This window comes from Mus musculus, chromosome 4 (genome assembly GCF_000001635.26).
Source record: "Mus musculus strain C57BL/6J chromosome 4, GRCm38.p6 C57BL/6J".
In the NCBI taxonomy this organism is placed as follows: Eukaryota; Metazoa; Chordata; class Mammalia; order Rodentia; family Muridae; genus Mus; species Mus musculus.
This window is the reverse complement of record NC_000070.6, coordinates 29067612-29092500: the sequence shown is the minus strand read 5'-3', so window position 1 is coordinate 29092500 and position 24889 is coordinate 29067612. Positions and strand designations below refer to the sequence as shown.

Here is a 24889-nt window from a genome sequence, read left to right as displayed (position 1 = left end):
GCTGTTTACACAACTATGTATTGCTGGGAAGTCTTAGCAATAAATGACATTTTAATTTTGAGTTGATTAAAATTTCATTTTAATGAACAGGACTGTTTTTAAAAAAAAAATCTGAAAACGTATTTATCCATTTTGCATGTTTACCAAGTTGTCACTAGGATTTTAAAACCTAACACAATTCATTTGTCACAGGTTTCTACAACACAATGAATCAAATATAAAATAGACATATGAACAGTGACACTCAGGAGCTATTTGTTAACAAACTACGTTTTCAAAACCTGCAAAGGTGAACCTTAACTTCTAAGTTGTCTTTCTGAACTTCCTGTTTAAGAAAGGTCAGAAGGTAAGTTAGTTTAGTCTTCAGTTATTCAACCAACTTCCTGAGTACTGCGTAACAATGGATCTGGTATTTGCATCATGAAAGGGAAAGGAGACAGTGTTTTCAGGTGTTAATACCAGGGAAATTTCATCAGCCAATAGAGGGAAGAGGATGTCTAGAAAAGACTTACATTGAATTGCCTGTTGCACAGTTCAAAGAGACCAAAGAATGATGGCTTGTAATGACAAAACAAACATTAAGCATTGTTTTAAACACACTCATGTGCAGAGTCCTTGGACTCAGGGAAGATCAAAGAGTGCCTTTCCTGTGTAAGTGCAGAGTGCTTACCTAAAAGAACATGCAGGTCCTAAGAGGAGTTCACTTTTCATTTTCTCTAATGAGACTCTTTATACTAGGGGATCAAAATTCTGGAGTGTCACATCCAGGTGTTGAAATGTGTAATCTCATCATTACAGACTGCAGCGGGGAAGCATCCTTCCGAGTGTACGTTCCGTTCTGACTTGTTAGCATTTGAATAGACCTTGGAAGCAGAGCTATTTAAAGCTTAGGAGTAGAAATATAGGAGGAGGGGAGAAAAATCAAGCAAAGGGCAGCAGACACTGTTGGGCTTGCCTTTTACTCCTTTTCCATTGTCTGAGAAACCACTTGCTCTTTAGAAATTTGCTCAATCACTGTACATTGGTCATGGAATTACAATGGGCTACTTAACATTAACTATTTTACGTTAACAACTAGCATAAACTGGTACTACTGTTATTGCAATAGTTGATATTATTTTAGGCATCTCCAGATCCATGCTATGCATAGTGAATTACAATCCAATCTAGTAGGGCATCAGATAGAACAAGAGGGCCTGCTCATGACAGAAGCAGGTAACTCCCAGAGAGACGATTTTAACGCAAAGCAGAGCAGGGAGCTATTGAAGGTTTTCTGTCTATAATACATTAACCTTTTTTGCACTTTAAGGGCGCACTTGAGAAGCCAGATATAGCAGAAGGACAGTGGAAGGCACTGCTATCAGGTTACACTATTTCCAAAGAATGCTGGGGTGTGGGTGAAAGAAACTGCAACCGAGCTGGAAAGGGCTCCCCAGCTGCAGGAGTTGCTTACCAAATGCCTGTGGAGGAGTAAGGAAGAACAAATCAGTTTCTGTCTTAATCATGAGGAATGCTCATACCATTTTATAAAAAGGGGAAAAGGAATGAAACTTTAAGGGAAATAAAACATTGCTTATCAGACATACTGAGATATTTGAGATATTATAAGAAATGAAAATGCTCCTGTTAAATAGGCAGATCCACCACCTCCAGCTACTGCCCTTCATCCCATCTTTGCTCCTCTCAGTCACCACCATCTCTACTTATTATCACTATTGCCTCCTACTACCGACTCTTTCCCATAGGAGCGGGATGATTCTGTGGCAAGCAAAAGCAGTGCGCTCGCCATTTGCCCTTGCAGCTTCTGTGAAATCCAGCCTGCTTTGACACAAACAGGCCTCTGCAGGCCAGTACTGCTTGCAACTCACCACCAGGTATGTTCATGCCTCAGAGCCCACTGTCTTTCGGGAATGTTCTTTTCCTACAGAGGTTTGTGGTTTCTGCTCAAATGCTACTTCCATAATTCCTGCAACTCCGGGTGCTGTTTTAATCCCCATGTGGCTAGAGAATAAATGCTAAAAGAACAAAGGCTTGGTTTAATGCTATGCAACCAACATCTTCGAGTCCTTAAACATCCATACAGGACACCACACCTCTTTATTGTCTCATAGGCTTCACAAATTACATTTCTATTAAGTCACCAGCCCCAGCCTTCTTAACCCTCTTTATCCTGAATACTATTTCTCCACAACCTACCAATTCTTAACCCACCATGTTTGGTTATTTGATCATGGCATCCTCCCATCAAAAGTCCTGAAGAGCTTAAGACTAGTTTTCTTCTATTGTTGTGATAAACACCTGGTCAAAAGCAACTTGGGGAGGAAAGGATTTATTCCATCTAACACATTATAATTGATCACAAAAGGGAGCAAAGGCAGGAAATCAAGCAGGAACCTAGAGGGAGAAACTGAAATAGAGACCAGAGAACGCTGCTTAAAGTAAAGGCTTGCTCTCAAGGGCCCATTGAGACTGCTTTGTTATACAACGCACAAACACCTGCCCTGGATAGCACCATGCACAGAGGCTGTGTCTTCCCATACCAATAATTAATTAAAATACTCTACAGACTTGCCTAGAGGCCAATCTGAACGGGGCATCTTATCAACTGAGACCCTCTCTTCCCACCAGATGAACCTAGTTGTGTCAAATTGGCAAACAAAGAAAAAATGCAGCACAGTTTGTTAACTTGGCATGAAAGGGAGTCATCCGAGAGGCAGAAACATCATAGAGAAACCTGATCCATAGGATCAGACTGTAGGCATGCCTTAGGGCATTTTTTATAATTAGTCATTGATGTGGGAGGGCCCAGCCCGCTGTGGATGGGTCCACTTCTGTACTTGTAGTCTTGAGTTCTATAAGAAAACATCCTGGGTAAGCCATGAAAAGCAAATCAATAAGCAACAACCCTACATGGCCACTACATCAGCTTCCACCTCCAAATTCCTTCCATGTTTAAGTTACTGCATTGACTACTTTCAATGATGAACAATGATACGGACGTGTAAGCAAAATAAACCCTTTTCTCTCCACTTGCTTTTGGTCACTGTGCTTTCTGACAGCACGGTATGTATCCAAAGGAGTTGAAAACTTGTATGTTATGAATTATGAGGCTATGAGATGATACATTGCTGAACAAAAGAAGCCTATATAAAAGGGCCATATTCTGTTTGATTGCAATTACACAACATTTATGAAAAGATAAAATCATAAAGACATGAAAAGATCCATGGTTTCCAGGGTTTGCAAGAAGGGGAAGAAGATTAAACAGAAACAGGATTTCCAGGCAGTGAAGCTGGTCCGCAGGGAACTAAAACAGTGCTTACATACCTGTCCATTTTCTTCCTATTGATGTTTTCAGAGTATGGAACATTGTCTCATCTGTTTACATGAACCCTACCCACTCTCTCAGAAATCTTCCAAGTGAGAAGTTGAGAAGATGGATCAGTGGATAAAGGTGATCAGGATCCTTTTCATTTATGCATGGAAAAGCAATGGCAGTTATTCCTCTGAATGTAGAAGATATGTTAAAATAAATAATTTAATTAAAGTAAATTATGTTAAAATAAAAATTCTATTCTTGTTGCAGACTTTACTTCTCCATGAGAGTCAGGATAATCTTTTTTCCCCACTGAAATCTTATCTGTGATTATTGCTGGTCACCCACTTCATATCTAATATTGTGAAATGTCTTCAATGTAAAGTTGAAGGATCCAAACTTAGTTATTTTCAATGTAATCCTTGTCATATTTTCATAATTTCAGTGAAAGCTTCAGAACATGGAGAAAATATTTCTTTTGCATCTTCTCCCTGGAAAATGTTTAAAAAAGAAAGTAGACTGTTTGAGGAAGGAAAAACTTTATCTTGAGGAATTGGGAAGCGGTAGATAGATAATTTATATGTGATCATAGAATAAAACTGTGGTAAAGTTTGCATTTGCTTTTGAATCCCCAGGGTTTTGCTACTGTTGCTACTCACTTCAATGGAGGATGTTTGAGCTCTCTTAAACTCGGAATCTGTGATATAAAATATGGTATAATTTTATTTAACAAACAGGTACCATACAAAAGTATGTGTAAATCTACAGAATAACCATAGTAATATAACTCCTTCCCCTCTACCCTGGCCACATCCTACATGTCCAGCATCATATTATATATACTCAATGGTTCTAAGATTTGCAATTTAAAACTAGGTAAAGGAAAATATTAGTAACTTCTATATAGGTAGATAATTTAACACATGTAGAACATTTTGATGAGATTGCGCTGTTTTTTTTTTTGTTTGTTTGTTTGTTTTTGTTTTTGGTTTTGGTTTTGGTTTTTGGTTTTTGAGTAGGGAAATTAGAACTGGTTACGGACCTTATGGGCACTAAACATGGAAACAGATTATTCTCTATTAATTTATAAATCAGGGCCCATATGTCAAAGAATTTACATGAGATTAAAATATTAACTTCAGAAAGGATTTATCTGTGGCTCAGGAAATGGCTGACAGTCAAGTGATTACTGCACACACGCAAAGAGGTTGGTTCTGACCTACTGCATCCATATATAAGCTGGGTGTGATCATACCCAAATACAACCACAGGGTTGGAGATGGGAGCAGAGTGAAGCCTCTCTCTTTAGATCCTTAGCTAGCTAGCATAAGGACAGAAGTGAGCTACAGATTTAGCAAAAGATCTTATCTAAGATAATAAGACAAAGAGTCAGCTTGTGGCCATCACATAGATTTTTACTTGTAGACACATAAATATATGAACATGCATACACATTTTTCACACACAGATAAAGTTCTATTAATATGAGCAATAATATTCAAGCATATTAATGACAGTCTTATAGAGTTGGCAGATTTTGCATGCAAGGTTTGCTGTGTTTTTATCAAGCATAATGACCTGTGTACGTATTTCTTCGAGATAAAGAGTGCTACTAGCCACTCAATTATCTTTCTGATGCCACCTTCAAGCACTGACCATCTCTTCTCCAAAGGGAAGCCACCACATAGTCATCAGAACTATTTAAAGGAAATCCCATAACTCTTGTTTTTACTTACTGGCTTCTTTACTATATATCACACCTATAACATTTTCCTGCACAGCTCTGGGTTGCAGGATGCTCCTCATTGCATATTACTCTATTGCAAGAACATATCGCAATCCATTTTATCACCACTAAGTAATTCTTTCCAATTTTGTCCATTATAAAGAAACTTTTCTATAGATTCTCTTTTTGGAATTAAATTAAATGTATTTTATCTGATACATAAAAATACAAAAATTATGTATATTATGAAGTGCCATGTGATGTTTCCATATACACGTATGTCAAATATTTCCAGGTTAGACATATACATTCTGTTTAACACATCGTTTTCTTTTCTCTTTACCTTCAAATGAAAATACACAAAATCTTTCTAGTAGATTATGATTATTGTGCTGTTCATCAGCACTTCTCTTATTTAGATAATTTAGATACTATTTAGTTAATTTTACTTGTCTAAGTGTAATTAAGGCGTGGTTGCACATACCTTTCATCCCAGCACTTGGTGTTTCTCTGACTTTGAGGCCAGCGGAGTCTATAAAGCAAGTTCTACTCCAGCAAAAGCTACTCAGTAAAAACCCTGTCTCAAAGCAAACAAGTGAATGAATGAATGAATGAATGAATAAAACTAATTACCTACTGATAAGCTTCTCCACCTCTTTGACTCCCCATAATCCTCCTGGCTTTGAATAATCATAATTGTATTCTCATCTTCAATGACAACAACTTTTAAGAGATTCTACATACACAGATCTTGTCTTTCTGTGTTCTGCCTTATTTCAGTTAACATAATAACCTTCAGTTCCATCCATGTTTTTACAAACAAAAGAGATTTCAGTGTTTTCTATGGCTGAATACTATCCCAATGTCCATATGTTCTGTTTTCTTCATTTGCTCATCAGGTGAATATTTTGGCAGGTTCATTTTTAAGTTTTATGAATAGTGTACAACGTTTATAAAATGCAGCTGTCTTTTCAACATACAATCTGATTTCTTTTTCCTATGTATTTACTGCTAGGATTGTAAGATAGCATTATATTCTTTTACATTGAAGAATCTCTCCCCAACTTTCTGAGATTGTCATAGTAATCTACATTTTCATAAACAGGATTAAAGTTTTTCCTTTCCTATAAATACATCATTTAATCCACAGGTGTATGTGTATCTACTATGCATACACATACACATTAAAATATAAGTATGGAGCAACAGTGAATATGCCCAGAGATATTTAATATATTAATAATCTTGAAGGTTCACATATAAAACATTTACAGTATAGAAAAAAAAACACATTTTGTCATTGGAGGTAGTTAAAACTTAAAAAAATCATTTTCAATACTAACTAACTGAGGGAAAGTTTTATATTGACTTTTTACTATAATCCAGAGTTCCCAATGTATTAAATAATTATAAAGAGAGATAAGTCAGAGCATGGTGCTATAACCTTTCTTGAATTCATTTCCAACCAAAACTTATACAGTAGATTCCAAAGCACACTGTTGCACATCTGCCCAAAAATAAAAAAAAGCAGATCAGTGCTCAAATAATTTAAACTAGCTTTCTCCCCCAGAAATCCAACTGCTGTCTCCCACAGCAGATTATCTGAGTGACAGAACAATGCATGGTATGTCAACCAAAATCAAATGTGGTGTGTAACGTGGCCATAGAGACATCAAGATGTGTTGATAAGAAGGGCTGCTAATACCATGTATTGGTGAGAACAAAGGAATCAGTACATGGCACCAGTACTGCTGTGGTTCTGTTGATGTAAGCATTTATATTCCTCCTTTTTCTGTTTTCCAAAAAAAGTTATCGTGGGACAGGCAAAACACATTTTCTAGCTGAATCTAGCTAGTGGCCAATTTACAATGCCTGACAAACTTTTTCGTAACAGATATTGACACAGAGGCAAAAAGAAATTAATTGAAGTTTAATTCAAGGCCCAATAACCCAGTGTCTTGACTGACCAGTTTTTCTGCATACACACAAGTGTGTGTATGTGTGTGCACGTGCTTGTGTGCATGTGTGTGTAAATGTGTGTGCATGCTCATATGTGAAGGTGTATGTGTGTGTATGTGTGTGTGTGTGTATGTGTGTAAGAGAGAGAGAGAGAGAGAGAGAGAGAGAGAGAGTGTATGTGTGTGTGTAACCATGCATACACTTCTCTCATAGATACTGTGCTTTTCTCTAAATGAATAGACAGGAAGTGAAGGGTAAAGTATAATGCTTTGAAATTTAACATATTTTACATTGTGCAAGTAAAATTCATTCCAGGCAATCTTAAATGAATAAAAGAAATTTAAATCAAACTTACTTCAATTCTACCAAGGAAGTTTTAAGCTTAAAATAATAATAACTGTAAGCCCAGAGCCACCTACTAGAGATTAGAATTTAGAGGGTTCAAATACAAAAGCCATTCATAAGGAGATTTCTGGGTATTAGTCACTGTTGTTTTCATACATTTGAAAGAACTTAATAGCCTACTTTATTATTTTTCTGGAGTACAAATGAACTGTTCCAAAAAGATCAATTAAATAATAAGACTGAGAGGCATCTTTCTATTACTGGAATTTCTTGTGAATTTAGTGCATTAAAATTAATTCCCTTGCTATTATTGAAGAAAGAGTTGAGTCCTGTTGGAGTTTTCATTTCTTCTTGTGTAGGAATAGAATTTTGAACAGACAGGTTGCACAATAGAATCTTTGGAAATACCAAAGGAGTGTTTTAAAAGATTGTCCATTTTTTTAAAACTGGTTTTAACCAGAAAAAAAGAAAAAAAAAGTTTTGTCTGACTCTTAAAAGCTTTTAATTTCACACCAAAGAAGATGAATTGTTTTATGTGTGTTTGGTATGTGTGTGTGTTTGTGTGTGTGTGTAAGAATTTCATGTGTAATATTTTGTATGATATAGTCATATTTTAAATGCTTAAAGGTACATTTGGCTATAGTAAGAAGCAACTGCTTCTTAGATGTTCTCTAGCTGGTCCTTAGCACCCAGTGAGTAAAAGATTTGCTTGCTTTGCTTTGCACCTCAATAAATTATCTGAAGCTAATAAATCAAGCCATAGAGAGTTTTCGAAATGCCTGAAAAAGTCGCAGTGTTTCTCAGTGAGTGTGTGAATATCTCAGTGATAGTGAAGATTTCCATTTACCCATGAGTCCCTGTCAGGCATCTAACCAGTAAATGCAGGCAATGCAACACACATTTATCAGTCTCTACCAGTTTTCAAAAAGCAAATGGCCGCAGACTATTCTTACTGTGAGACTCAAATACTAATCCACATACAAAACAATCTATTGTACTTCCACCAAGTTGCAAAACTGAGTGTGTTGGCAGTATGCAGGGCCCAAACACCAGTCAACAGAAGAAGAGGAACTAAATGTTCACAGCACATTGTGTGAATGAACCGGTGACATTTACCCACTGCCATTAATCCTTCACTGCGATGGGAAATATATTCAGTGTTCCATGTTCAAAAAATACTTAGTTTTTAATACAGCAATTGAAAATGCTCTTTGTAGTCTTTAAATCTCTACATTAAAATGTACTCAGAACAACTAGTTAGGTTTATGTGGCTCTGTCTACTGTCAAAGTCTTGAAGAGAAGAAAAAGTGGCCTGATAGCATCAGAGAAAATCATCTGTTTCTATTTAACAAGCATGCAAGACAGGTGCAGATATGGAGTAGACCATCTGTTTCTTGACAGTATCTTCAATGTGTTAACGTTGTGTGAGATGCTGTGCAGGGTCTCAGATCCCTTGCAACCACCAACCCGTAGAGGGAACATTGCAGTTTCACTGAGAACTCAGTTTCATTCCCCTCCTTTTATCTTTCCTTTCTTTCCCTCTCTCTCTCTCTCTCCCTCTCTCTCCCTCTCTCTCTCTCTCTCTCTCTCTCTCTCTCTCTCTCTCTCTCTCTCTCTCTCTCTCTCTCTCTCTCTCTCTCTCCCTCCCTCCCTCCCTCTCTCTCTCTCTCTCTCTCTCTCTCTCTCTCTCTCTCTCTCTCTCTCCTTCCCTGCCACTTTCTCCCATACCCTGTAATAAGTGAACAAATCCACAGCCAGAAATACAGTCATGTCCTCAAGGCAGGACTCAGCATGTCTTGGGATGACATCTCATTTTCCCCTTTTCCCTCTGAGAGGACAGATGTGGTCTTTTCATCAATTGCTTCCTGATGCACTCACCCAAGCTTAGAAACTGAGTTTCAGACAAAACTCGGTGACGAAACCAAAGTAGACTAAAAATGATTTTGCCATTCTCTTTCTTTGTTGTTTTAAAACTCTAAGGATTTTAAAGGCATGATTCATATCTATACTAATAGAGCTTAAAAAAATATTCAACTGGGTGTGACTTACTTAAAAGAGACACAACAAAGAACATAAAACAAGGAAGTAAAAAAAGTATTCTCTTGTTCATACAATCTTCCATCGTACTCAGAGTTGGTTCTTATAGCCAGAGTGAGGTCAAACCCGATGTCACATTGAATGTCATAATGTTTCATGTTTCATGTTTCATGTTTCAAAGCATCACTTTGTATCACATAAATACATGCAATTATCATTTTTCAATGAAATTTAAAATGAAGCTTCTTTTGAAAAAAAAATCCAAAGGAATTCAGTATTTTGCTGTCATTCAACCATGAAAAGGCTCTAAAGGGGAAGGGTGGGGAGCACATGATCTCACTTGCAGATGCCTTTTGAATTGTTCTGGGCCTCTTGCAGGTGGACCAAGCTCTGCAAGCAAATGCAGGCGAGATACACTCAGGCTCATCCTACCCCAAGCTCCCCTCCCTATGTCAAGTTCTTCTCAATCTCCATCTTCCTGAACTGTGCCTGCTTTCCTGACTCTCAACAGCAACCCAACATATTCCTCACCACCTGTTCTCTCTAATGACTTCTTCCAGTAGTTGGGTGAAATGGAACCCATGAGAACCCACGAGGCTAATAACTTACATGACTTTCTGGTTTTTTGCACTTTTGCTGAAAATACTTGTGGTAATCTCAGTTCTTCATAGTACAAACACTAGTTACTTTCTAAGGCACTCTTAATACCATCTCCAATTTTATACTTATTTATGCATAATCATTTTATAGACAAATAAGTTGAAGATATTATGGGTGGTTTTCAATTTAAATGGATTTAGACAGAGAGGAAAGCCAGAGGAGGGATTCTGAAAGTCTGTGGGACATCAGCCTGTGCTGACATGTAGTAAGATATTAGCATGTGGGCTTCACTGCCCAAATTCTTCTTCCAATTTGTTGGAAAGGAGAGCATTTGTCCTATCAGCTTCTAAAAGTAGTATTCTCCACATTGGCTGAGTGGGCTGACTTTTATCAGACCTGCAGTTTTCAGTCTCTTCCTCCATATCTCCTAAGTCAGTACGACTTGCAATATCTCCTTTGTATCAACATTTTCCCACATTTTCAATTACTCTTTCCCATAGGCTTTCAAAAATTACCATTAACTTATTATGTAAGGATTTATTATTTCCCCAAGGCAATATGTGCTATAAAGAAAAAGTACCAACAACTCTCATTTAACATCTTGTCAGTCAAAGAATCAATGTTGTCTATCAATAAATGAAAGCTGCTAGCAGAAGATGTAATAATGATGGAGAGAAAACGCAAGTGACCTTCACTTGTCCAACAGAAGGTCAATGATGATCAGATAATCAAAAAATAAATAACAGGCTGGAGGAAAGCAGACAGACAGGAAAGGGACTTTTAAGAAGGTAAGTCAACTCATGTCTTCACATATGTGTTACTCTGCTCTAATAAATAATATTTGGAGCTTTCGCAGATGGTATAAATAGAGTTGGGCTAGAAGAAATGACTGTATTGATGTCTACAAAGAAAATTCAAAGACTATTGGTTAGTCTCATTGTGTAAATAGGGAGCCCCACCAATAATTAAATTCTTTAATAAAAAATTATACTAAAAATAATAATAAATTATACTATTTTATTGTTGAAAACAACTTGTGGCAATTTCTTCATACCATTTTCCCTGTTTCATATATTACCAAATAATATTCTGAGAGCAACAAAAATCGATAACCTGTCAGAACACTGTCCAAAAATGGGGTCATGCGAGAATTCTTGGTGCTGGGAGAAAACTCCAAGAAAAGAAGAAAAAGAGTCCTGTGACCTCAGTTTCTTTGAAACATAGAATTTTTCTTGGCATGTTTTTTCGTGTTCCTCCCAAGTATAGCAGACAGAAGTGTATTTACAGCTGCTGTTGTTATTTGTATGCCTTTGTGGGGAAAAAAAACAAACAAACATGCTTTTGCCACAAGTTTCTTGTACTTGTGATTGAACATCTTACTCCTGTGATTGTCTTAACCCTCAGAGTACTAATTGGCTGATGCTCTGAATAAAGTTGACTATGGCACCAGACTTTAGTGTGCCTCATTTTTAGGTCACACTCTCCCAGGTTCACACCAACAACTAGAGCAATAAATAATAGTGAGTCTGAAGGAGAAGTAATCACAGTTAGTCTCTCCCTCCTTGGTGTCTCCTTTCTCTGTTGCCACCAAAGAATAATCCTCTCAGAACAATCACAATGGCTATGTGTTTTACCCTGGGATGTCAGCTATGAAGGAAGACAAAGTGCCTGAACTCAGCTGCAAATCCAAGGTTCCATTGATGGTCAGGCCAGGTGGCATGCTCTCCAAGAAGCCAACAGTTGTTCCCTTGGTACCATCATTTTAATTATTTCTATTACTGCATCCTATCTGTCTTTCTTTTTCCTAGTGAGTGAACACAGAACTATAGCCACTCAATAAATACTAGGTTATGACTATTATTGGTAACTAGTTTTTGAACTGAAATATAACTCTTTGATCTTAAAAGTATGATATGTTTTAAGAATGGAAAAACAAAATTCCATAAAGGATAAAAGAACAAAGAAACCGAGGAATGTGTTAATGGATATAAAATAGTCTAACTTAGGTTAGATGATAATAGCACTCTATATTTGCATATAAAATATAAGAATTTTAATCATGGTGTATTAAAAGAGATTTCTGATCAAAGATTTCATCTGTGAAATATAAAAATTAAGTCTTTGAACTTCCCTTTGAGATTTGAAGTCATTCATAGTCTTCATTTTTCTATTGATGCTGGTGATATTTTTCAGGATTTTTGTATAAAAGACTGTGTCATCTAAATTTCTAAGAAATAATCCCAAAAATAGCTGCGATATTAGATTTGTTAGCTATAGTTTGACCCTAACCTGGGATAAATGCAAGAGCTTCATATTATGGCTTCTCTGTTTATTCCTAATTAAGTATCTTTGAAAAGAAAATTGCATAAATTTAATTACCATGCGATGACAACCACAATCTGCTATTTTAAAATTGGAAAATTTAGAGTGTGTTGTAAAATGTACTGGAAGATAACACTAATTAAATTCATCCTAAGTTCTCATTATTTGTTGAAATTTTTATCAACAAAATTTAGCTTTGTATCCTGTACGGTGCCACAGATGCTTTACAAATGTTCTTCTGTGAATGTGTAGTGAGTTATATATCACATAAACTATCAGGCATTGCTGATATACATACATGCATATATGTATATGTATATGTGTATGTGTATGTATATGTGTGTGTGTGTTATTATGCACACACTTACACATAAGTCATCAAAGTTAAAGTCCCATAGAACTCTGTCTTACTTATATATCAGGGATTTCTCATGATTGTTTGCTATGCAGTTTTGAGAACAAAAGCCCGCCTTGGAAAAAGTGTCTTAGCAATTACACAGCAAAATGGAAGAAACAAAGTCTTTAATTGATCAACAAAAGGATAACATCTGAGGTATACAGCTGTGACTCTAACTTACTCCCTAAACTTCCTGCAATATGAAGCCTCTCTTTCACAGTTTATTTCTTTCTCCATTTCTAAATAGGAAAGTTTGTGTTTGAATTGGGTAAACCTTAGTTAGGTCTTCTTCTAAGGAAACTGTGAGAAAGCCAGGTAATTATCTGCTGGTTCTGGTCTCATCATTTGAAACTAAATATAAACAGCAATTTATAACATAAGCCAATAAGATTGTCATTAATGTAAACTGTAAATTATTTGTCATCCTCATATCTCTGTTGTTCCTAGTAAATGAACAGAAATATTAAGCAAAGCTTTATTACACATGTGGAACATTCTCTACAATTATAAGACATTAACGATTTTTTTTCATCTTATTTTTCTGATTATCAAGGCTTTCAGGATAAATGACAATCACAGCTGGTAAGTGACTAGCTTTCTTATCACATGACAAAATGTCATTAATTTATATTAAATTACAACTATCTTTCCATGTACACTTATCTCACATTCTGGTTTCCTCTTTTTAGTATACCACTCCTTCTCTTTAAGTAGTCAAATAATTGGGACAGAGATTTCATAGCTCACCCCTCAACTTAGTATTTCTGGCATTAAGATCCTGCAACATGGATTCCACACAAATTCATCTTCCTGACATCTTCTCCTAGAACTGCATTTCGATAATCAGCTACCTCGACAGAACTTTAACAGATATTTTTTATTATTGTTAATATGGAAGGAGTCAAAGAAGAAATAACGTTAAGCCTACAGCATCAACATTTTTTAAAGAAAAAAATCAAATACATTATAATTCTTGCCTTTCATTTGATAAACAACTGCTTATTCCAATTTGGTCAGGTTGTGGAAAGTCAAACATCAAAGCAACAGTTGAGTTATAAGCCATAAATTGTTTGCTAATAATTAAAACTTCAAGCATCTTTTGACTTCTTAAGATTCAAGATTATAAATGATGCCACTGTTAACCTGTTTGCTAAGGTAGAATATTTCATATTTCCTGTAACCGCACTGCTGATTTTATTTTTTGTTATAGATGCACAGTCAGCATATTTTCAGTGACTTAGCAGAGACTGCTGGGTACATAGTACTGTACAGGACCTGGCTGTCCTAGAACTCACTTTGTAGACCAGGCAGACCTTGAACTCAGAAATCTGCCTGCCTCTGCCTCCCAAGTGCTGGGATTAAAGGCATGTGCCACCGCCACCTGGCGACAACACATATTGAAAAGATTAGTCTTTCATAAGAGTGGCTGGATGACCTCATGGATAACTCTACTCTGTTCAAAATCTTTCTAACATGGATTTGCCTGTTGCTCACATTGACTAATAAAATCATCATTTTTTTCTCTAATCATTGCATATAAGTGATGAAAATCACAGGACAAATTTGGAGTAAAAAAAAATATTGAGTAGAGTGTATAGACTAGTATTCTTCCAGATATGCAAATTCTGCTTCCAAAAATAAGGAGGGTTCACACACACATACATAAAATGAGTACTTTGCTTTACAATTTATAAGTTAATGGAGAAGAAAAAAAATAATGGCATAGATTTTCCTTCCTGTTACATTAAGGTATGTATTTCTTGCCCCAAAGTTGTGGAATTCTCCCAACACAGAATGCATGCCTTATCTTTGTTGTCTGATATGATGTGCGTTAACCTCCATATAGACCACATCAAAGACACATGGCCATAAGCCTGCTCACTTAACAATGAAGCATTTGTTAATTATCCAGCATACATATGTATTTAAAATTTCAAGTCTATCTCCATGAAGCCAACCACATGATCATAGAAAGTATCCACTTTGTCCAAGTTACATGTGTGTAGCTGGTGCTTATCACCCATAATATTAAGGCTATTTTAACATGAAGATAATAAGAAAGTTAAACTCTGGCTGTTCTATCAGATCTCATCACTCTTAACTTTATGATATGGTAAATGTTGCTACAGCATTTTCTTAAGACCAATAATTTTAGAAATCAGACGAAATTTCCATCTGCCTACATTTATTTTCTTCAGATACCCAGAGAAGTCATCAGAAAATTACAATATGAAACAAGAGATTTATAAGAAATAGTCATTTAGAGAAATTTTATGTAATTAATCACAAAGAAATAAAGAGAAGCAACTAACAATACTACCATGGTTCTACTAAAACAGTAACAAAATCCAAAAAAGGCATTTTATATAATTTTCACTTTATTTTGTTTATTTTCATTGGTTTTTATTCTAAATAAACTTCATTAAATTAACCAATAGATGTTCTACCATTGAGTTTGATTGATTCAGTAAGTAATTTTATCCAACTTTTTACTGTAGATATCATTAGCTTTAGCATAGAATCCAATTTATAGATTTTTCTCAAAGCAAGAAATATATAATTGTGTTTTACAAATATTTACTTTGTGTTCACTTTGTACCAGGAGTTATAATAAATTCATAAATATATGCACCACATCTCCAGGGAAATGTATAATGTTTGTTTTAAGTAAGTAACTCAAGTAATTTAGTTAATAAGAAATAAAGAATCCACAAGTATATATTTTGGAAAAATGAACAAATTTGTTCAAAAGAATTACAGTTTAATCCTATTTCTCTATACATGATAATCTAGTATTTCCATGATGCTGTCTTGAAAGAAACATTAATCCATCTGTACATAACTCTGATCGTCTCTCTAGACTCCTGTATGTCCACCGGCTTCGGTAACACCCCAGTTTATCTGATGCTGGTTTTACTATCTTTCCACTCCCACTCACTTCCTATGTGCACTAGATTGCAAGTCCATATATCAGAAGCATGTGTTTAATTATGATTGTTCTTCTCTCTCTTTTTGTTTTTCACAAACAATCAATCCTGCTGAGCTTGGATGTCTATTGCACATGTTTGAAATTTATTACATGCTAATAATTGCCACTGTAAAATTCATCTCTCAGTTCCCTTGTACACTATTGCATATGCTCATGCACATGTCATAGCTACTAGATATTTTCAAGGTTTAGAAATTGGTTGATAAAGCATATGAAACATAAGTATATTCAAATTCTGTTAACGACTCCTTGGATATCATTGGAAATTTTGTTCAGCCTATTTTAGCTCAGTGACAACATCTGTTGATTATTTTAAGCAGATTAACAAACAAGTTAGCTAATGCATGCAACAAAATCACCAATGTAGTTAGCAATTTTAACGTTTATTAATAATCATATTTCTAACTCATACTTGAATATCAATTTCAACATGTACCCTTCTATGGCTCCACAGCACCAGTTACATTGTTCTTGGGTAATCCTCCAGTCTTGGACCCATTTATATCACTTGCAATGCATTGCACTTATGCCTTTACATAACACTATATTATAAATTTCCCTGGAGGATTAGTGCATGTATTTATGAATTTAACATGACTCCTGGTACAAAGTGAGCATCCAATAAATATTTGTTAAACACAATTGCACATTTACAAAGTGATCAAGAGGTTTTGAGACATCTTATTAATATACCAAAAGATGAATAAATGAATAAATATGTGAGTCAATTAACACTAAGTAAAAAATGTTTATGACAGGTACTATGCTAGATGCATACTAAAGGAAATCCTCATGATTTTGTGAGGTGATTAATGTCATCTGCAATTTACAGATGAAGCCCATGTAAGTGAAAAAGGTTATAGCCTTCAAACTGAAATGTCAAATGAGGAAAAATATTGAAAGGTAGGTGTGGTGGCAAATGGCTATATCCTGATGCTTCAGATGTGCTTAGGCAAGAGTATCTCAAATTCAACACCAGCCTATGCTACACAGAGACCTCTAGTCTCCAAAACTCAAAGAATCAAAACTGAATTATGTTTTAAAGTCAAGCTTTTAGAAATACTTGTCAATTCCTTGTTATGACCAATCACAAATTATGACCCAAAGTCTAAAAATAGCCCTCAAACTGTCTATGCATCCTGCAAACCCATGAACAACTATGATCTTATGATATTTCTGGACTCATATCATTAGCTTTGATAATAGTCATGAAGAAATTCATAGGATGGGAAGGGCTGAGATCATTGGTTTAGATGACCATTTTTCTATTACTCAAGATATTTCCTTAAATAGTGTTTCCTGCTTTATTGTTATTCACTGAGCATCAGGCTAATTATAGCAAGAGTGCCCAAGCTAAGAATATATGAATAATACAACTTGCATTGCATTTCAAGACTATACTACAACTAGTTAATGTGATACCTGCTGGGAGACTGCCCTGGTGATGTCCTGGTCTCTCAGAGGAGATAAGGAGTCAGGCACAGTCATCAGTGGGGAATCTTGCAACCTGACTTAGTGGCAGTCAGGGTGCTTCTTTATTTATACTGAACTCAGTAGCCAGTGATAGATTCCTGTTGTTCCAAAACATAGATCACATCATTTTTCTCTGGGGACATGTGTTTTTAACTTCCTCTTGGTCGTAAGTTTAGTCATCTATAAACAGTGACAGAACAGCGTTATCATTTACAATCATTTTCCCTCATCAACCCCCGTAACAAAATATTTAAGAATTTTGTGGTTTTAAGGGCACTAGACAGGAAGAAAATCTCCAAGCTAGCCTGGGCAGATTGCCATGTCCCAAGCAATGTATTATCAGCTTTTAATGACCAGAGTGCTAATTGTCTTTAGGCCTAAGGAAAATCTGTAGGCCAAAGCTGTTGCAGTTAATTATTCAATTTTTGCCATAATATAATATTTATATTTTATGTCTTTGTAGAATTTATTTCCATCTAATCTTGGTATTCTTTTGTTCCTTGGCCATAAGGTACCACAGTGGCCCTGTATGAGATATCTTTTCTATGAAAGGGAGTCTTAATGCTTCATTCTTTTATAATCTATCCATACCATTCTTTGTCTGTCGGTATAAGCCCCTATTTAGGGCAGAGATATCTCTGACCATCTAACTTTGTTGCTGTATCTTTTCCTGGAGGGACAATCCATACTCGGCCACTAATCTTACATGTTACAGTATTGCCTACATGTATAGTAGGAAGAGGCTTTTACTTCACTCTGCTGCTGACTCCTGTAGCCCAGTGAATATCATTACTGTTGTAAGTTTACTTTGTTCTGATTATCTTGTTCCTGAGAAAGTACAGGGGCATATGTTCTAAGAGTATCTCAGAGACACTCATAAGGATATCCCTGGCATCTTTATTTTGAGACACATCCTCCAGGGTGTAAGAAAGACCTTCAAGTAGGGCCAGATAAGGATATCTCTCTAGAAGCAGGAGGGGTAGGGTAGTATGCTCAAAACTTTCCTGGGAAGCTTGAAAACTGTACCACTGGGAGAAAGCATAAGGAATTCATGAGAAACATTCCATCTATCCAAAATCCCAAGTTGTACAAATATTAAAAGTCCCCCCCACACACACACAAGATGCAACACATGGATATAACGACAAAAAGTAGAACACTGCGTAATAGCAATTGCATCATTCTGCTCCACTTTGTTGGATCTTTCTCAAGAAGCTGTGCTGGCTTTATGACTTTCCCTGTTCCCATTATCTGGCTATGCCAGATACCAGTTTTTCCAAGTGAAATGTAGCTATAAAAGTTACTTGGCTAAGTAATTAATAACTGGATAAGTGGTTATCCCAGAGAAATAAAACACTTGATTTCTAAGAGCCACTTATTCATAAAAAAGAGATGTTAATTTTTATGTCCTTACTATTTGTTAAGACATATTCACAGAATTATGTTTGAGAAGGCTTAGTAGTTGATGGTTAATGTTAGTAATTGGCAAAAATTATTCTTGAAATAGTTTTAATTTTACAATATATCTCCCTTATTTCCTTCTCTCCTATCTTTGTACCCATTCTCCTAGAGGTTCATGGCCTCTTTTTCATCAACTGTTATTGCATGCATATATGTACGTATATACTTATGTATTTCCAGTGTAACCTATTGAGTCCATATAATGTTACATAAGTGTATGTTTTGGAGGGCTGAAAGTTTAAAACTGGAAAACATATTAATGTGTTTTTCCCTGGTGAGCACAACCTTTCCCAATCCCAAATTCCCACAGTTGGCTATATTTCTTTTATTGTCCTCAAAGCTTTTAAGAAACATTGTCCCCATTAAAAAATGGGACTCAGAGCTGAACAAAGAATTCTCACCTGAGAAATACCGAATGGCTGAGAAGCACCTGAAAAAAGGTTCAACATCCTTAATCATCAGGGAAATGCAAATCAAAACAACCCTGAGATTCCACTTCACTCCAGTCAGAATGGCTAAGATCAAAAATTCAGGTGACAGCAGATGCTGGCGTGGATGTGGAGAAAGAGGAACACTCCTCCATTGTTGGTGGGATTGCAAGCTTGTACAACCACTCTGGAAGTCAGTCTGGTGGTTCCTCAGAAAATTGGACATAGTACTACTGGAGGAACCCGCAATACCTCTCCTGGGCATATATCCAGAAGATGTCCCAACCAGTAAGAAGGACACATGCTCCACTATGTTCATAGCAGCCTTATTTATAATAGCGAGAAGCTGGAAAGAACTCAGATGCCCCTCAACAGAGGAATGGATACAGAAAATGAGGCACATTTACAAAAAGGAATACTACTCAGCTATTAAAAAAATGAATTTATGAAATTCCTAGGCAAATGGATGGACCTGAAGGGCATCATCCTGAGTGAGTTAACCCAATCACAAAGGAACTCGCACAATATGTACTCACTGATAAGTGGATATTAGCCCAGAAACTTAGGATACCCAAGATATAAGATACAATTTGCTAAATGCATGAAATTCAAGAAGAACGAAGACCAAAGTGTGGACACTTTGCCCCTAATTAGAAATGGGAACAAAACACCCATGGAAGGAGTTACAGAGACAAAATTTGGAGCCGTGACGAAAGGATGGACTATCTAGTGATTGCCATATGCAGGGATCCATCCCATAATCAGCTTCCAAACGCTGACACCATTGCATACACTAGCAAGATTTTGCTGAAAGGACCCAGATATAGCTGTCTCTTGTGAGAGTATGCTGGGGCCTAGCAAACACATAAGTGGATGCTCACAGTCAGCTATTGGATGGATCACAGGGCTCCCAATGGAGGAGCTAGAGAAAGTACCCAAAGAGCTAAAGGGAACTGCAACCCTATAGGTGGAACAACATTAGGAACTAACCAGTACCCCAGAGCTCTTGACTCTAGCTGCATATGTATCAAAAGATGGCCTAGTCGGCCATCAGTGGAAAGAGAGGCCCATTGGTCATGCAAACTTTATATGCCCCAGTACAGGGGAACCCCAGGCCCAAAAAGGGGGAGTGGGTGGGTAGGGGATTGGGGGGGTGGGTATGGGGGACTTTTGGGATAGCATTGAAAATGTAAACGAGGAAAATACCTAATAAAAAAATTTAAAAAAAAAGAAAGAAACATTGTGATGGGGATAGTTGTTCTAGCTGGCCTAAAAAATTATTTAGTATGAAAATTCTACATTTTAAGTCTTATGGATAATTCATGCTAAAAAGCAAAAATTTAAAGAACCTTAATGAACTAAATGGAAAATGTGCTCTTAGGAGAGTCTTAGAAAATACTATGTTGAGTTTGCTCAATAAAATAAGCTCATTTTATATTTGCTTGACCTTGATCTGTCTTTGAAAGGTCCTGTACACATCTTTTCCCTTCAAGTCTGATAAGTCACAAATATCTCTGTTATTATATTTCTATTATCCCCCTGATTTCAAATATTCTCTGCCTTCAGAAGGTTAAAGTAATGCCATTTCCAAAGCCTTCTAAATTCTTTCCTTTTACAGATATTGAACACTTCTTACACTTGTTTTATGTAGACATGAAGTTCCTCTACTTCACCCTTTATCTCTTCTAAATTCCCTACAAGCTGCCTAGGATGTCTTAATAGAGCCCCATTTCTTTCTTAGTTCTATGATAATAAAGTATGTTTTCTTCACACACTATAGTTCTTACACAGAAATGAATCTCTGATGATAATGTCTTACAGTCATGGAAACAGCAAGACTTGAAGTCACAGTGTGCTTCAGCCTGCATGCAGGTTCAAGCCTAACTTTATTTTGAATATACTCTACATTTCTCCTGAAGTTGCCATCTTAGTTAGGGTTTCATTGATGTGAAGGGACAACATGGCCAAGGAAACTCTTATAGAGGAAAATATCTACTTGGGGCTGGCTTATAGTTTCAGAGGTCCATTATCATCATGGTGGGAATCATGGCAGCATCTAGGTAGACATGGTGCTAGAAGATCCAAGAGTTTCATACTTTGATCTGCAAGCATCAGAAAGAATCTGTCTTTTGCAAGCAGCCTTGAGGAAATTATCTTCTGCACCTGTAGAAACCTGAGTATAGGGCCCACAAAGCCCACAAAGCCCACCTACACAATCACACACTTCCTCTAATAAGACCATACCTTCTCGAGTAGTGCCACACCTCCTAATAGTGCCACTTCCTAGAGCCATGCATGAAAGCACATGAATCTATGAGGGCCAAATACATTCAAACCACCACAGTTGCCTTTCATCTTCCTTTTGTTCCTAAATGATTCTAAAAGCCTGTGATGTCTGTTGCAAACACTACTGACAGGCACTAATTTATCTTTGTTTGAAGGAACTTAACTTGGATTTATGGGGGGAGGGGCTTCCCAGAGAAGCCTGCTTTTTTAGTATTCAAAAAATATTCACAAGCACAAGATATTGAAAATACTTGGGTACATAAAGTCTGAGCTGTTTATTCATAAGAGAGGAAGTAGTTAGATTCTGAAAATATTAAGTTAGGCAGGAAAAGAAATGGGGCAAATCTGAGTGGAGAAAAGTCTAAACCAATAGTGCCATAGGATACTAACTACAAAGTTTTTCTGTAACTGAGGTAAAGATGATTCCCCTTCCTTTCAAAAGTCAGTATAAGGACATCGAGGAGTTAAAATATGTCAATCATGAATAAAACAATACTGTAGAAAATAGCAAATCATTTAGACATTAGAAAAAAAACAGAAACAACAACAAAAACCAAAACCAGTGTTCATAGCTCTCCACCTTTCTTCCAATGATCTAAAATGCTTCAATGTAACAATAAAGTATGTTCCCTTTAAACTTTCTTATTGAGCTAGTACAGAAATACCAAATATGCCAAGTTTTCCTTTCATTTATTAGTCTTTTAAGCAAGTACATTTGACTAGTTCTGACCATGAAACCCAAGGAGAATCTGTAAAACTTCCCTAATGCCAATGGGAAGCTTTGTATAACTGTATACTTCTGTCTTCTATATTTATTTATTTAGCCCTGGATCTCCTCATATTCACTAGGTAGATCTGAATGGTCTTGAACTCACAAAGATCCACTTCCCTCTGCTTCTGGAGAACTGGGAGTAAAGATATGTGCCACTATGCTCAGCAGCAGTGTTTTTCTTAAGTGGCTCTTTGATGTGTTGTGTAACATGTTGTTGGAGTCTTAAAGCACTAAGCCCTGGGGGAGAAGAGTACTGCCCACTGGTGTCCTCCAGACCTGCAATGAAAAAACTCCAAAGAGTGAGCCTTGAGAAACAAAGACATCTAGATTGTGAGTCACAGAACTGTTGCCTTTACTATTAAGTCTAATCTGCCCAAATAAAAAAAACACTCATATTAGGGTATAAAAACAAGAGTGAATTTAAAAATAGTTGATTTTCTTCAAAAGAAAATTGTTATAAACACTAATTAACAGGCTATTTTCTCTACCAACAGAATCATCTGCTTTCCCAAGGACAACTCACTAGCTTTGGTAGGATCAAAGCATATGCTGAACTGCTGTTGCCCAGGCCAAATATTTAATGACGGATGTGTGTTTTTAACTGCCCTATAAAATTCACTAACTGTATATTGACCTATGATGATACTGATGATCAAGATCTGTTTTATAGTTTTAAAATACAAAAATAGACAGTGTAAGGCATGCTACAATTCCAGTTTGGTTTCCAGATTTGGTTCCTCCTTTAAGATCACCATTAAAATGACATCTTAGAATACGTTGTTTTGCAGAAAAATGGGACTTTACTCTCTTTATTGTTGTTATTCATTTCAAGTGATCCAGACAGACCTATTCCTGCACTGTGTCATTTGTACAGATATCTAAAGCAGCAGAGGAAAGTAAGCTATGCTAAGCAACAGAGGCCCATCCTCTGCATTTATAGGTCAAGTCATGCACAGTGACCCAGCTCAGAGCAGACATCCATCCCCACATTAGGGTAAGGCAGTGGGATCAAGAGTTGGAGGCTACCCTGTGCTATAATGAGAACTGACTTCATAAAGTAAAATAGAATGAAATAAAATAAAACCTTTAAAAGCCTAGTCACTGTCAAGATTGTGTTCTCACTGGCTGGGTTTTTGGATGATAGGCGCACAAGAAGAATGCCAGTGGCGATGTGTGTTTCTAAAGCCGGGGCGGCAAGAAGCTGAAGACTGTTCAACTGAGTGTGAATGGACTTCGCTCAGCTCTGTGGGAATGCTTTCAGGTTCATCTCCCAGTGACTGTTAGCTTTACGGCTAATTGGTCTAGGCCAATAACTCCCTTTGTCTTTCCACACAAGTGATTCTTTCAAAGAAAAATAAGGAGCACAATTCATAAAGTCACCCGATCAACCAGTTTGGTTAAATGGCAGCATTTATACTGCCATTCAAGTGACTTCAACAAACATCTTTGTAATTGCCAGTATGAACTTGACCTTGAGAAGCAAAACCCTTGAGGATTACCTTGTGCATTGTTCGGGACTGTATCATCCGCCACCCAGACAGCAAAAGGAGTGGGTTATCATCACACTGTTTTCACATCCTGTTTTCAGGACGATCAAACATTTCTCTGGGCCATTTCGGAGGTGTCCCTTTCTTGGCTGTATTATAGCCTGAGAATGGCTGTTTATTTAGACAAGTGTATTTTATAACTTGTCTGTTCAGTAAGTTTGGAACGTGCAACCGTTCTGCCTACATGAAACATTTTACTTTCTCTATACTCACACAAAAGAAATTATGGCCAGATCTGCCAACATTCTGTTCTCTGAAAACTTGCTGAATAGAAAAGTCTTATTCAATGCCATAAAGAAGAAAGGACATTCAAAAACAACATTTTCAGCCTGTGGGACGGAAGCCAGGACAGACCTGAAGTGTTTATTCAAAACAGTGATCCTCTAAGGAGCTCACCTGAGAAAATGCATTTGTTCCGGCAGCGACGTCAATTGAGGGGACCTGCAGCACTTCTGTTTCCTAATCAAGACTAAGGCCTCTTTGTTAGGAACAAGGCAGCTTCCTTCTCCATCGTTCCACAAATACAGCAAAACTATAAGTGAGATTTACAAAGAGAGCTATGAACCATCACATTGCATTGAACTTCGTTTCCTATAATACCCGCAGAGAGAAACTGTCATTTTGAATGTGCTGCAGTCAATTTACCTTAAGGAAGGAGCATGCTCTTTTTTCAAGAGAAAGTCCTTCAATCATTGCAATTCACCTTCTGCCTGAGACGTAGCAACCCTGGGCTACCTGAGATCTCCTTAGGAATGCAGAAGCTCAGGCCTTCGCCCACACTTACTCAATCAGAATCGGAGATGTAACAAAATCAAGTGATTTGTAAATCACATTAAAATTTGAGAAGCACTAGACTAAACAACTTCATGCTGACTCCCCCAGAGCCGACAGGCTTGCATGCTCATTGGATCAATGAGTCAGATTCTTACAGAGGAAGGCTCCTAAGTGCATTAATTAATGCAATCAAAACATGAGCAGCTCCCATATGCTGGACGCTCGGCCAGACTGCTCAAAGCATGCAAAGATTTGACTTTAGCAGAGCCTTACTAATAGCCTTAAGCAAATAAAATGCATGCTTTCTACGGAAATGTTGATGTCTTAGTATTGTTAAGTCTTTGCTGGCTCTGTGCAATCTAAGCAGTTGGAGAGCCTGGGTCCCCAGGATTTCTTGTAACTGTGGGGCACACCACAATATGTCTGAGCGCTTTTCCTGCTCACATAGGTCGATGTT

General features: G+C 36.8%; 2 long non-coding RNA genes across 2 annotated transcripts in view; one reads left to right on the top strand and one right to left on the bottom strand.

The window, feature by feature from the left end:
• The window catches only part of Gm52716, a 3808-nt gene extending 316 nt beyond the window's left edge, over positions 1 to 3492 (top strand). The window contains exons 2-3 of the long non-coding RNA XR_003955333.1: positions 1746 to 1874; positions 3359 to 3492. This is a non-coding gene — a long non-coding RNA (predicted gene, 52716). The remainder of the gene's footprint in view (positions 1 to 1745; positions 1875 to 3358) is intronic.
• Positions 3493 to 3586: 94 nt separating this feature from the next.
• Positions 3587 to 24422, bottom strand: Gm11917 (predicted gene 11917). Its single transcript, NR_151693.1, has 3 exons — positions 24304 to 24422; positions 24055 to 24190; positions 3587 to 3807 (listed from the first exon to the last, which is right to left on the bottom strand). It is a non-coding gene; the product is annotated as a predicted gene 11917 (long non-coding RNA).
• Positions 24423 to 24889: the final 467 nt, after the last annotated feature.